Here is a 14,616-nt window from a genome sequence, read left to right as displayed (position 1 = left end):
CTCTTGCCCCAAGGGCTGCCTGCAACCAGCCAAGACTAAAAAGTTACTGAGATTTATGCTCCAGTTTCTTAGTGCGTCTTTGCTTCTGGCTGGGTTTCTGTCCTCCCACAACATGCAATGTCTAGGACTGGCAACATCAGACAAAAGAGGAGGATGAGCAAGCTTGCCAATGAAACTTTGCGGCTGGGCAGGAGCAGCAAACAAAAATATGGTAGGGAACATTATTTCTACATACCCAATATGGCTCTGGAAGTTATCCAAGTTGTGCTGGCCCTGGCAAACCTTAGCCTCTCTACTCTAGACTGGCAGGCCTGGACTATATCCAAAAGCTGGCCTACATGTGGACAACTGGGAAGTAGTGTAGAAAGCCCACACCTCAACCCTCTGGTCACATCAACTGCATACATAGAGGAGGAATGGGAACATAATCAATCATGGAAAAGCCAGGTAGATTCATGAGCAAAGAACAATGCTGTTGTATCTTTTGCTTAATTGTTTGATGTTTGCAATATATCTTGCATATTTTATCAAGTAAGCTGCCCTGTGAGGGGTATGCCCTAAAAAGTACACTAAAAATGTTTTAAATGAGTAAGGGAGAGATCCTATGGCCGCTAGTCAGCGGCTAGACGGCCACAGGATATGTGGTTTTCCAGGAACCAACCTCAGAGCCCGTGCTCCGAGGTTGGTTCCCAGAAAAATGAGGTCCCCCCACCCCTTCCGCACTGCCTCGGAGGCAGCGTGGAACAGCCCCACACTCCACACTCGGAAGAGGAGCGCAGAGCAGCCAAAACGGGGCATTCCAGGGGGTGTTCCAGGGCAGGGAAGGCGGAAATGGCAGTATGACACACCAGTAGCCTCCTTCCCCGCTCTGCCTTCCCACGACTAGACAGCTGAAATCAGCTATTTAACCACAAATGCAGGGCAGGAGAAACATGGAGGGAACGATCCCCTCCGTGCTTCTCCTGCCCTGCCTTGGATAGGCGGTCACCTCCAAGTTCGGGGGCAAACACCTATCCCCATAGGATTGTGCCCTTAATATACATTTTTAGACAATGGCAGACTTGTGGGCTTGGAGCAATCATTCACATTCCTGGTAAAAATGTCAAAGAGGTAACTTTTTTGGATCCATATTGTTAACTTTTAACATTTTTTACTGTTCAGTGTCAGTTCTTCTTGATTTGAATTTTATATTGCCCTATGCTGTTTTATTGCTACTCCTTCTACTGTTTTATATCTTGTGTTCACCGCTCCAAAATCTGTTCCAGATATGGAGCAGTATAGAAATATTATAAATAAATTGCTATTTATATTGCACTATACTGATTAACCAAGGAACAGTGGGGTATACATTCTAGAAATAAAGAAGTAAGCTTAGCTAATGATGTCGTATAATTACTTCTGGTTGTAACCTGCCCAGAGAACATTAGTTATTGGGCGGATTAGAAATGTACTAAATAAATAAATAATATTTGGTGCTTGCAATTGTGCTTGCACAATATTTCACATGAATCCTGCTGCTACTAGGCAGATTTCTGAAAGTTTACGTTTAAAACTTAAAAAAACAAAACCCTAGCCCTCATTGTTTTTGTGTTTAAACCACCAACATGGGAAGTTGGCACATGGAGGACATGATCTCACTTAGCTGGCATCCTTTTCGGTATGTGGGATAATGGAAATGAAGCCAGCTTTCCCATTGTCAAAATGCTTAAGGATATCTGCCTATTTTGAGAGCTTCCCTTTGGCAATAAAAATAAAAATAAAAGTAAAGAAATGCTTTCACCAAGATTGGCATCTTGAAAGTGATGGAATAAATCTGCCATTTCCTCGTCCACAGACCTCTTGAGGAGGGTTCTCATCTTTGCAACATCTTCCATTGTCTCCACTTGTTCTTAAGGACAGTTTGCAGTTCAGGGCATTGGCTGCCTCTTCTGCAGTCACAGCTGTTAAATGAAAGGAACATCACAGGCTTCAATTTCAGAGTGACATGCAGAAAACTAACCAGGTGAAACATTCTAAATAAACATGGTAATAAAAGCTGCAGATCCAGTTGTACAGCAAAGTAATGTTAGGCCTTGGACTTGATGGTCTTATGAAGGCCCCCTTTAGATATCCATGTTTATTAATTCAGTTGTGCAAAGTACAGAACCAACATTTCTCTCCTGAATTCTGCGGTGGACCAGCTTTTCTCGAGTCACATGGACTTGCAGACCAGTTTTTTTACTCTCTGGAATTTTATGCAAATTTAGTCATAGAAAAATATATAAAATTAAAAAAAAACAGCCCCGAATCAGCATTCCCCCCATAGGCTAATGCATGAAAATGCACACTGGGGGCAATTTGCGCATTTGGGGGATTCCGCATTTTCACAGGGGCAAATTTGCACAAATGCAAATTTGCGCAAATGTGAATTGGCACAAAAAGAATTGGCACAAATTCGGGAAATTGGAACAAATCTGATCCAGCAATGAGCAGATGACAGAACAAAAGGCACCTGATAATCCACAAAATAGAGGCAGAATAGATTTTACAAAATCTGTATACCCTTATTTACAATTGCATTTAGATTCCTTATATGTTAGAACAACAACAACAAAACTCTTGCCCAACCCTGATAAAATACTGAGTGCATGTGTGGTTTTGCATTTTAAACTCACCTTGAGGGAGATCAGGGGTGATCCTGTGTCCTTGGGGGAGACAGCTTTCATACCATCCCCTCAGGACATACGTAGACCCCTCTTGGACTCAGAGGAAGACACAGAGCAGCCTCCTAGACCTAGGGAATGCAGGTGCCTAAAGGTGCAGGCTCAGCTGGCTACCAGATACAGAAGTGCCTGCCTGAGAAATAAGGATTCCTTGTAAGTAAAGGTAGACTCATGAGCAAAGCTATGCTCATGAATAGACCATTACTTGGGTCGCACTGATGTACCTGTGCTCTGACTGGGAGCTTTTTTACATGAATCTGTTAATCGCTGTATCTACTTTCGATTTCATTGCATAATTGAGACCCGAGATCTACACAAAGAGCTAAAGCCTTCAGTTCTAGGCTCAGAGGGCTGGAATAAAGTCTGTGCATCAGTTTCCAGACTCCTGTCTTGTCTTTGCCCAGCTAAACTTGCTCTTCGCTGGACCTCTGGGTATTTTTACCTTGAACTGCCTACTGACTCTCCCTTTGGAATGGACCCTGGCTAAATCCCTGGAGCTCTGCCCTGGGCCACAGTAAGCAGGACAGTACTTCAGGTCAAGCTCTGTCATTGGTTTCATGCCTAAAAGGGTTATAGCTCCTTTCCTGATAAAATCACCTGTCTATAACTTCTCCCAGACATTCAACAGGTCCAGTTTTCTCTATATTTGCACCTCCATTGGGGGGGGGGATGTATTGTTCCCTGTCATGCAGCTGTTGGTCAGAAAATGATGTATCCACTGTCCATTGCCTCTCATCAGATTGAAATAAGCAGTGACCATTCTTTGTTTTCTGAGTGAAGAAAGAATTCCACTCGACGCGTCCCCAAACGTGTGCCTTCCAGATGTGTTGGACTACAACTCCTATCAACTGCATCCTTTAACAAATATGAAGCAGTGATGGGGCCTTTAATTTTGATTGGAGCACTGGTGCTGGGCAAGGTGTTTTAGAAAAACCGGTTTCTGAATCTAAATCCCCCACCCACCCCAGAGCTGCTATTACCCGCTTGGCGGGGGGAAGCACAGATCGCAATATCTTGTCTCGATTTCCCCCCCTCTTACAGAGTCAGTAGCAACTTTTCCAAGAGGGAGATTTATTTAAGAAAGTTATCCCCTGCCTTTCCATTATTTAAAAAATGCAGCAGAGGACTCACAATGCATTAATAGAAACAACAATGCTGTGACAAAACAAAACCGGAACAAGAATAAGTAAAATAGTGGTGGAGAAATTTTGAAACCTGGCAAACCGTTAAGTGGCTACCTGAGTTATTCTTGTGAATTAAAATCCCAGAGAAACATGTCTGTCTTAGCCAACACCACCCACCCACCCATGACTATAATGATAGATGGGGAAATTGGCCACAGAGAGAGTTAAACATGGATCTCCTATCTCACATGTGGTTTGGCACAAGGAAAGAAGCAGAAGGACAGAATTCACAAGAGGTAATAGAAGAGACAGTACCTGTGCTGATGTAGGGAAGTCCTGTGCCTTGAGCTAAAGGTTCCCTATCTGTGCTCTCCTCTGAGATTTACACTTTTTATAGCTATTTCGTGGCACTGGTGGGTATGACAGCATGCACAGGAATGCACAGCAGAAAATGTTGGGATCAAATGTATGGCTGAGTCTTGTCATAGGTTCCCTTTTTTCTAATGGCTGTGATTCCTGGGAAACTTTAAAGTAGTCTTTAAAACCTCCAAAACTCACTTAAGACAGCCCAAGCGTCTCAGTGTCCTGTTGGGGAAGATCAAGTGCCATATGGAATGCAAGAATTATGATTATAAGCCACTCCTTCTCCTTTGATTGTGTTCCTTTATCTCCTTGGCACCAGGATAATATTTGCTAATATACTAGTGGTCAGTTCCAAGTAAAGGCTGATTGGATATGCGTTGGCTGAGCATTTTTTCCTTTACTTTAAGAAAAAATGGAGATCAATGCATGGGCTCTGGTGTATTTCTAATTCTAAGGGTTTGAAATTAAATAAAGATTCCTCCTGAAAATAAAAAGTCTGATACAAAATAGAGCTGGGCAGAATATTCACCCTTAACCTCCATGGTGATTCAGGTGAAATATTGTGATGCCCAAGTGCAAAACACATACATCCCATATGAGGTGTGCAGTTTGCACATGTGTATTGGGGGTAGTCTTCTATTTTTGCATTTTACAAGGCATCCATCTGAAAAACTGTTAACTTAAATGACAGATCATGATATTTTGGGACAAGAACGAGCTGGATTTCATCCTAACAAATCTACATTGGATTGTCTTGGCCCATTTAGCAGAGAATAGACTAACAATGCAATGCTATGTGTGTCTACTCAAAAGTAAGACCTATTGAGTTTCCTTATTTGTTTGTTTGAGTTGTACCCCTACCTTTCTATCAAGAAAATGGCACCCTAGGCAACTTACAATCATAGACAAATAAAAACATAATTAAAACAATAATAAAACAAATACATTAAAAACACAGCAATAACAGAACAAAAGCAGCACCCAACCCAATAGATCCACTTACACAACGAAGGCTTGAATAAGAATGTCTTTGTCTTTGAGTGGAAAGATAGCAGAGAGGGAGCCAACCTAGCCTCTCTAGGCAAGGAGTTCCACAGTTCAAAGTACGGTAAGCAGCCTAAACCAAGCAGGGATAAATCATTCACAATGTTTATTGACTTGAAGGGGGCCTTTGATTCTGTTTCAAGAACAATTATTGTGGTATAAACTAGGAAAAGTATATACAGATAGAAGATGGTATACTCAAATGACTCTTCAAGTCTACTGTGGTCAACATAGCCAATTGTCAAATGACATTGTGACAGATAGGGGTGTAAACCAGGGTTGGATTTTGGCCCCATTTTAATGTAATTTATTTCTTAATAATTTGGTTCCATCACTGCTGATGGTAGAAGGACACCCTCCAAGGCTGAGTTTAAGGCAGATCTCATTGTTGCTGTATGCAGATGAAGCTATGATATTATGTTTAGCCTAATTGGTATAAAGTGACTATTAGGGGCCTTCTCAGTATTGGGATCATTGTTTTTGTTTTTTTTTTAAACATCCATTGATCATAGACTATGTAACATTTAAAATAATTTTCCCTCCCTAAATCATGGGAAAGGCTTCACTGGACATTAAGGGGGAATTCTTTGGAACAGGTTAAAGAATTTAAGTATTTAGGGCTTCATTTTCAATTCATTTTTAAGGGGTACTCACAACATAACTGTGTGCAAATGTCCTCTTGAAATTCTCCACCCTATTTGTGAGCAGAGAAATTGGGGGGACAATTTCACCAAATTTCTCCAGGGGGAGAAGAAATTCTCCAACAGTTTCTCACAAGTAGGGTTCACCATTGGCAAGAGTTATAGACTTTAAGGGCACAATCCTATGCATGTTTAGACAGAAAAAAGGCCTACAACTCCCAGCATTCCCCAGCCAGCATGCATAGGATTGCACCCTAAGAGCTTGTTGTTGTTAAATACTACCTACAAAGAATGGCTGGCTGGGGAAAGCTGGGAATTGTAGGACTTTTTTCTGTCTAAATATGCATAGGATTGTGCCCTTTACTGTGTAGGATATACAGCCATGAATTTGGAAATTGGTGTAGGATTTGTGGAAACCAGAGCATGGGTCCAAACATTTACATTCCAGCTATGCCTTATTCGTCATTTTTCTTTATCAGTATCTAGCTTTGTAGGTAATGTTTGAGCAACAGCACACTCTTAAAAGTCTTGACTCAAAGATTATATGACATCAAATGACAAAATTTATAATGTCTGGCTTGTAGAACTTGCTTTCTCATGGTTCTTGGGATTCTGCCCAGTTATGGTACTTCACCTTCTTATTTGATTTATCTCAAAAATATAAAAGCTTGTAGAGCATTCTGTACTTGCAAGATAAAAATGTTCTACCAACAGCAGTACTTCAGGGCAGATTTTGGAAAATTCCATTCCAAAATAAATTGTGCCCATGTAAGATGGGAGTTCCTGAAATTCTGATACATGTACTGTTATACTTGATAAGGGAGTGCCTTTTCCCTTAACAACTTGCCTGGTGCTGAGGTCATCCTATGGCATGCTGCTGGTGCTTCAACATGGAGCTATGGCCCAACTGGAGTCCACCTGGAGAAGAGCCTTCAGTGTGGTGGCCCCCTTTCTATGGAACTCCCTGCCTCTGGAGGTCAGGCAGACACCAACATTGTGCTGTTTTCAGTGCCTCCTGAAAATGTCTTTATTTCAAGAAGCCTTCTTCGATTGACCAGCCACCATTTTTATTGGTATTCTGTTTTTTAAAACAAAATGCTTAAATTGGTGGGGCGGGGGGAGGGGTGTTCTTTTTTTCTTTTCTTTTTTCTTTTTATATTTTATTGTTCACTGCTCTGGAATCTGTTTAGATGTGGAATGGTATATAAATGTTGTAAATAAATAAATAAATAAATACTGTAAGTTCTACTCTGATCTGTTGCATAATTTAGGGCACAATCCGGCCACCTCCGAACTCGGAAGTGACTGCCTATCCTAAGCAGGGCAGGAGAAGCACAGAGGGGATCATGCCCTCTGCACTTCCCCTGCCCTGCCTTTTTTGGCTACACAGTAGATTGCAGCTGTCTAGCCACAGGAGCACGGAGCAGGGAAGGAGGCTGTTGTATGACACATCGGATGTGTCGTACACGCAGCTACGCTCTCCCTGCCCCAGAACGCCCCCAACCATGCCCCTTTTTGGCCCCTCCACGCTCTTCTTACGAGCACGGAAGATGTGGCTGTTCTGCACTGCCTCCGAGGCAGCATGGAAGTGGGGGGAAGTTGGTTTTCCGGGAACGGACCTCGGAGCGTGGGCTCCAAGGTCAGTTCCCAGAAAATGGCATATCCTATGGCCATCTAGCGGCTGTCTAGCAGACATAGGATTGTTTCCTTATTCTCTTTTGAGTAGTTTACCATGGCATTCAAATGAAAGACTGGTAACACTATCAGATAAGGTCCCATATATTACTGAACTTTTTTTTAATTGCTATGCACGTATGAGTTCAACTGATGGATTGTAGGAGCTAAGTTGGAGGACTTGTATTTTTTGTGTCCCTTTATCTGAGTTTTGTATTTTAATCTGGACAGGTCTTATGACCACAATAAAGAGAATACATAAATTTTTAATCTTTTTTTTAAAGAGAGAAAATACCAATCAAAAGAAAAGGGGGGAATGCAGGCCACAAGAGCACAATTCCAATCCTGTAGATATGGGATACCCTTACTCTTACCTGACAAATATTTCCAGAAGCTTAATGCTTTGTTTCAGAGATTTGAGGGGGAGTTCCTTTCCACCAAGAATATCTTTGAAAAGGATGCAACTTCCAATTAAAGAAGGTGGCTTGGTTTTTTCCAGATCTTGCTATAGACCATCGGATTTATCTGCTGTCCTGTACTAAATTTCGGCCTTGTTCCACTTAGACTTAATTTTCTACCTTGGTCAGGTTTGGAATCTTCCTGTCCAGAACCTCTCTCCAAATGGATGGTATTAGATTCTCAGCATATTAAGGTGGATACAACTTTTCCCACAATCTTGGCAGTGAGAAGTGTGGCATATAATGTCACACCAATTACAGTTTGACCCATTTTCCCATGCTAAACTGACTTTATGGGAAAATCTAGATTTAAAAATTGGAAAGAAAATATTTTTGTGGCAGACCTGGACAGATAAGATGATTTTTTACTTTGGATCAATTAGTGAGTGTTGATTACAAATTTTTGCCATTTTCAGCTTTGCAAGATAAATTTGATTTGCCTGCTACAGCTGAATGGCAGTATTTGCAACTGAAACATTTGTTAGAATCTAGATTTGGTCCAGCTGCTTCCAATGCTTTGGAGTCCCCTTTGCTATTGGAAACACTTATTGAAGCTGACCAGGTACACTAACCCATGATTCATGTTTATCAATACTTATTATCAGTGAATAAGTATGATACACAGTGTCTTCAGCAGGAATGGAATAGGGAATTGGAATGTCCTATTTTGCCTAATCAATGGACTGTTGTCTTAGTGTCTGTATCTGATATGTCTATGGACCTTTGGTTACACCTTATCCAGGAAAAACTTTTGTTTCGGGTTTAGTGGATGCCACAACATCTTTTGGACAAAGGTTTGTCTAAATCAGCAAATTGTTGGAGGTGTAATACAGGTAATGCTTCTCTTATTCATATGTTTTGGAAATGCCCAATAGTGGCCTCCTTTGGGGTGGACGGTATCATATGGATAAACTTTGTACTGGAAAGCTCTTTAATACTTACTGACGTACATGTTCTTTTAAATTATTTACCTGCTTTTTGGAATCGAACACATGGTCATCATAAATTCATTTTTCACGCTCTTGACTGCAAAAAAGACTGATATTAAAATACTGGAAGAATAAAAGATCACCACCTATAATGCAATGGATTGAAGACCTAACAACACTAGCAACATTTGAAAGAGTGGTATATAGGCGTCACTTGCAAATGGACTTATATTTGGATATTTGGTCTGTTTTCACTGAAGTTTATGTATAATCCATTTCTTCTTTATTCTTTTCTTTTCTATTTTTGAATATTGTAATATCTGGAACTGAGGTCTTTAAAGCATGTAGCTATACTTGCAAATTTCTTTTGGGTTTGTTTTTGTTTTCTTTTGTTGAAACTGACAATAGTTTTGTTTAGAACATTTCCAATCCTGTAGGAGGTAAAAACAATAGAAATGAAAAAGGAAATCATACACCCAAATCATACACTCATACATCCAGGAGAGTGCCATCTATGACAGGGATGTGGAATCTCTCACCCATGAGCCGAGTGCAAGGTTTTCCTGCCAATCCCCACTCATTCCAAGGCCCTGCCCTTCTATACAGGGGGGGGAAATCTCCACTGTTATCACCAATCACTGAACAGAGATAACAGTAGGGATTTCCCTTTACACGTCACTTGCCTTCCTCTAGCTGACTGAGCCAAGTCCCTTTCTCTATGCAGAGAGAGGCACGGAGAAGGGCAAAATGGATGGGTGACTAGAGGGGAGGGGAGGGGCTGCAGGGACTCATCCCCCTGACAACATACAGCTCATCGCATTAGTCCAGGGGTGAATCTGGCCCTGGACCAATTACAGTATGACACTCCTGCTCTATGAGATGGCATAGAGTTGGAGCAAACTATCCAGGGCTTTAAAAGTAGGCAGGCTTATAAGGGAGCCCAGCTCACAGAGAACAGGAGCCCCAGTGATGAAGGCTGTGTTTCCACGACAATGGAAGGAGAAGCAAATGGAGGAGTACCGGATTTTTTTAAAAGGAATCAGCTTTGCAATGAGCAGGGTTCCACTAGCAGATTCTCCAGACCAATAAAAATCGCTTCACAGAACATACTTCCTCATGAGGGTGGGGGTTGGAGTGAACGTCATCCAACTGGCAGGGACTGCTCAACCAATAAGAAAGGCTTCCCCCTCCCCCTCCTTTCCCCTTTCCCCTGAAAGTCCAGATGCACCTTGTACTGGCCCCAGGAGCATCGCCAAGTGTTAGAGGGGCCGAGAGATCCATAATGCTTGCTTAAATTCATTATTGGTGCAATTCCCTTGCTAGTAAGCCTCTGAGCATGTGAAGATGATTCAAAGGTCCGATAACAGCCTTCTCAGGACATTCATTGCTAATGAGGAGGAAGCCTTATCCGGCTGTGCCTGAGAAGTAGAGTTTGTTCACCTTAAAGCTGCAGGTGGCTATGCTTGAAAAGCAAGTGCTGTCAGTTTATGCTGAGAATGAACGCTAGGGGTGCATGCTGCTGAAACGCTGCTTATTGCTAACCTGTAGAGTATAAGACCCATTGAACCCCATGGCTCTTGGTTCAGAGAAGCTGTCTGATCCAACCATTGGGAACGCCTGTGTGCTGTAAGTTACTCAATAAAGTCTCCTTGTAAGCAAACCTTTGAGTATGATTTATCGCTATCTTGGCACCTCTAACCTAAGAGTTCAACGTCCACTGCAGGGACATCACATTTGGCACAGCAAGCAGGGTGCCAAAGATACTGCTATGTTCAGATTCAGAGGGAAGGAGAACGAGGGGGTCGGCGTGTTAAGCCGCCACCTGGACTGTCCACAATTGAAGCTGTGGGGTCCAGCCGCAAAGCAATTGGCGGTCCTGAGTGGCCCAATTGCATGGCGAGAGGTCGAAGAGGATTGCACCCCAGTGGGTTTGGAAACTGCGTTAGAATCTCTGCAGCTGGGAAAGTGGTCAGCTAAAGAGAAGCAGCGTGCAGGACCTCTACCATGGTTATTGCTGACAGCTTTAGGAGCTGTCGGGCAGAAGGATTCAGAATGGAGAGAGGAAACAGCAGGAAAGCTCAAGGCCGAGCTGAAAGAAGAAGATCTGAGGCTGTTGATTAAAGAAATGTTGCAGGACAGCCTGCAGGAGGCATGGGAGCATGAAGCCGAAGAAGTAGCCATTAGCCTGGTACGTTGGGGGTGGGGGGAGAATTGCCTGCAGCATTCCGAGGGGTGCAACATCATCACCTCGCCTGATTGGGATGACATCTCTAAGAAGTGGAAACTGAAGATAAAGACCCAGAAGATGAAGATGCAGAACGGAGTAAAGGTGAAGAATCAGCCCCCAGAGCACAGGCTAGACCCCCCCCCCCGAGTAGGAAGCAAGCCAGAGGATGATCCCAAGGTAGAATGAAGTGGAGAGACCACGCTGAAGTCCTCTGTCAAGGTAACCGTGTTTAGCTTTGAACTGTTCTAGAATTGCATAGAGCCTGTAGCTACTGACCATCAGCTATATGATTTCTGAAGAGTGTAACCATTAAACTTTTGCCGTGGGATTCCCTGCAATAAAGAAATCCCACTGATTTGAGTGTCCAGTGTTAGACTGTATGAGCGTGTGTGCTGAAGAGATAGAGAAAATGCTACTACCATGCTCCTGCAAGCTACAAGCAAACTGTAAGCTGGGAGACCCAACCTGATTGAGAAGAAAATAAGATATTAGAGTACCTGTCTCCAAAGACACAGAGACCTGTGTAACCAGCTGGCTGACGCTGTCAGTGATGTTACAATTGTAAACTATGACTGTTTTCCTGTTTGACACCCCAGCGAAAAAAGCTGACCTGAGTCATTTGTCGCCCTGAGAAGGCAAAGATTTGACCGCCCTGTATCTCATTGTGTCTTGTTTCGAATTTCGAATTTACAAATACAAACTGTGAAGTTTTACTTTCAAGCCCTGCAAATCACCCCGCCGCCGCCTCCCAAAGAAGATTAACGGTTGCGTAAAGAATGCAAGTATGAAGTGACCCCTGTCTCCCTGTTCAGCACTTTGTTGCTGTGTGCCAGGTTAAGGGAGGCCTTGTAAGTTACAACCAAGATTTGATTAAAAGTAGCCTAAAAGAGTTTAGGCCTATTCAGTTTTTAGAATGTTAGAGTCTAGAATGAGTCTAGACGAGTCTAGAGTCTAGAATGTTAGAGTTTAGAATGTTAGAATGTGTGAGCTTACCTCTGTGTGTTCTCAGAGCGGAGCGGGGGGAGTCACCCAACTCCCTAGCCGCTGCTGGTTTAGCCTTGGCAGGCAGGGAGGCTGGAAAAGATGTCTGTGAGAACCTGACAGAAGTAGAGTAAGATTTACAGAGGGGTTGCCCAGGCTGAAGCGTCACAGCTAGAAATCTGAGCCTTGCTGCTTGGTTTACATCCCGTCTTCATTGCCCAAAGCCTCCTAGATCCATCATCATCTGAGCTTTTGAGAAACACTCTGCACATGGAGTGGAACTTTGGAGTATCAGAGACTTGCCATGGAAAGTACTGTGAGGCTTTTCTTGGCCTTGAAAATCCTCATTGCTGTGGATTGTGTGTCTGTGTGCTTGTAGTCAGCTCAGTGTATGGCAGGCTGAGTTTGATCTGTGACTTTTGGACTTCCCTCTGCCAGAACTCATGCAGCATGGAGTTGCCGATGCAAAAATGGTGGCCTAGAACTCTTCGCGTGTGGGAGTATGCCCTTCCCATGATTTTGATGGGCCCACCCCGAGGAGCAATACGATTGCTGGATCTGCACCATCATGCCTCAACATGCAAGAAGTGTTTTCCAATCATGGTGTTAAATTTCAGTGAAAGTTTGTTGTGTGTATTTTATGATTTGTTAAATACTATGCGATATTTGCAAATGTCTTTACTGTCAGTTGCAACTCCAAATGACACTGAGTGCGGTTCCCAGTGGTTTAATGTTAGTGCCACCCGGGACAGACCCTTCAGAGTTGACACGAAGAGAGGAGTAAAAGTGGCAGGCAAAGCAGAGGAAAGAGGAGAAAAAAAGGCAAAGAGAAGAAGAGGGAGGAGGAAAGAGGCAAAGAGAAAGAACATTTGTAGAGAAAAGGCGTGGCCGTGGTTGCCCCCAGGGTGAATTGGAAGCAGCTGATTATGCCTGGAGTTTATTACCTGGGGATGGAGGAGCCACAATAATGTAAGGGTTCTTTAAGATGAAAAAATGTGACTAGAAGAAGAAAAAGAGTCGATCCCAAATGTGCGTCATGTGTAAGTGAAAGGCAAAAAAGGACTAGTGTAAGGCAAAAAAGGTTTAAGTAAGTGACTTTCTGTTGAGGCGAAGGCAAACAGCCTAACTTGCAGAGAAGACAAGTGAAGAGTTGAAGTTGGTGCATGGCACAGAGAGTTTTATGTACGAAGTCTGAAACAGGATCTGCAAGACTGGCAGGTCAGAAAGAGAGAGAGAGAGATTTATCTTTCCAAATGGGGGTGGGGGTAATAGGCCATCCTCTGGGCTGTTACATACAAGCAAAGTGAGAAAATACATCACCTAGAAGAGGACTTCCTCCTCGAACCGATTTCAGACTGGTTTCAAGGAATTGGGGGGGGGGAGCAAGTGGTTGCAATAATTCTGACTGTTATTAGCTGCTGCTTTATAGCTTTGTGTGCTTGCTCATATGGCTATCGCATTTTAAAGTATACATTGAAGCAGATGTCAACCCCCTAGCCTTTGATCCTCTGGGGGTGGGATGTATTGGCCCCAGGAGCGGAGCCAAGTGTTAGAGGGGCGGAGAGATCCATGATGCTTGCTTAAGTTCATTATTGGTGCAATTCCCTTGCTAGTAAGCCTCTGAGCACGTGAAGATGATTCAAAGGGCCGATAACAGCCTTCTCAGGACATCCGTTGCTAATGAGGAGGAAGCCTTATCAGGCCGTGCCTGAGAAGCAGAGTTTGTTCACCTTAAAGCTGCAGGTGGCTATGCTTGAGAACCAAGTGCTGTCAGTTTATGCTGAGAATGAATGCTAGGGGCGCGTGCTGCTGAAACGCTGCTTACTGCTAACCTGTAGAGTATAAGACCCATTGTACCCAGTGGCTCATGGTTCAGAGAAGCTGTCTGATCCAACCATTGGGAATGCCTGTGTGCTGTAAGTTACTCAATAAAGTCTCCTTGTAAGCAAACCTTTGAGTCTGATTTATCACTATCTTGGCACCTCTAACCTCAGAGTTCAATGCCCACGGCCAGGGCAACACATACCTGCATTTCAGGAGCAAGCCTCATTGAGCACAATGGGAGTTACTTCCGAGTAGACACACATATGCTTGTGCTGAGAAGGGGGGAGAACACAAAGATGGAAACCAGCCCCCATTTTAAGCCACAGGACCTCGTTGAGCACAGTGGGAGTTCCTTCTGAGGAGACACTAATGGGTTTATTGTGGGAAAGAGACAGAAACCAGCCCCCATTTTAATGCACAGGATCTCTATAAGGAAGCTGTGCAGTAGTTACTTCCTAAGGCAATGAATCAGAGCCTCGAGATCGCGCTTAATTGCTTAATCTCACTTAAGGAATTGGGCTTTAAAATGTGCCGTGTCAATTGAGGCGCTTCTCTGTTATTTCTGTGGTCACTGAGAGGGCAAGCCTCATTCAGCACAATGGGAGGAAACACCCCTTGACTGGGGTCACGGTGAAAGGCACACCCCTGG

This window comes from Heloderma suspectum, chromosome 6 (genome assembly GCF_057233095.1).
Source record: "Heloderma suspectum isolate Gila_16-S chromosome 6, 16-S_ref, whole genome shotgun sequence".
Taxonomy (NCBI): Eukaryota; Metazoa; Chordata; class Lepidosauria; order Squamata; family Helodermatidae; genus Heloderma; species Heloderma suspectum.
The sequence above is the reverse complement of the archived record's forward strand: the minus strand, read 5'-3'. Positions refer to the sequence as shown.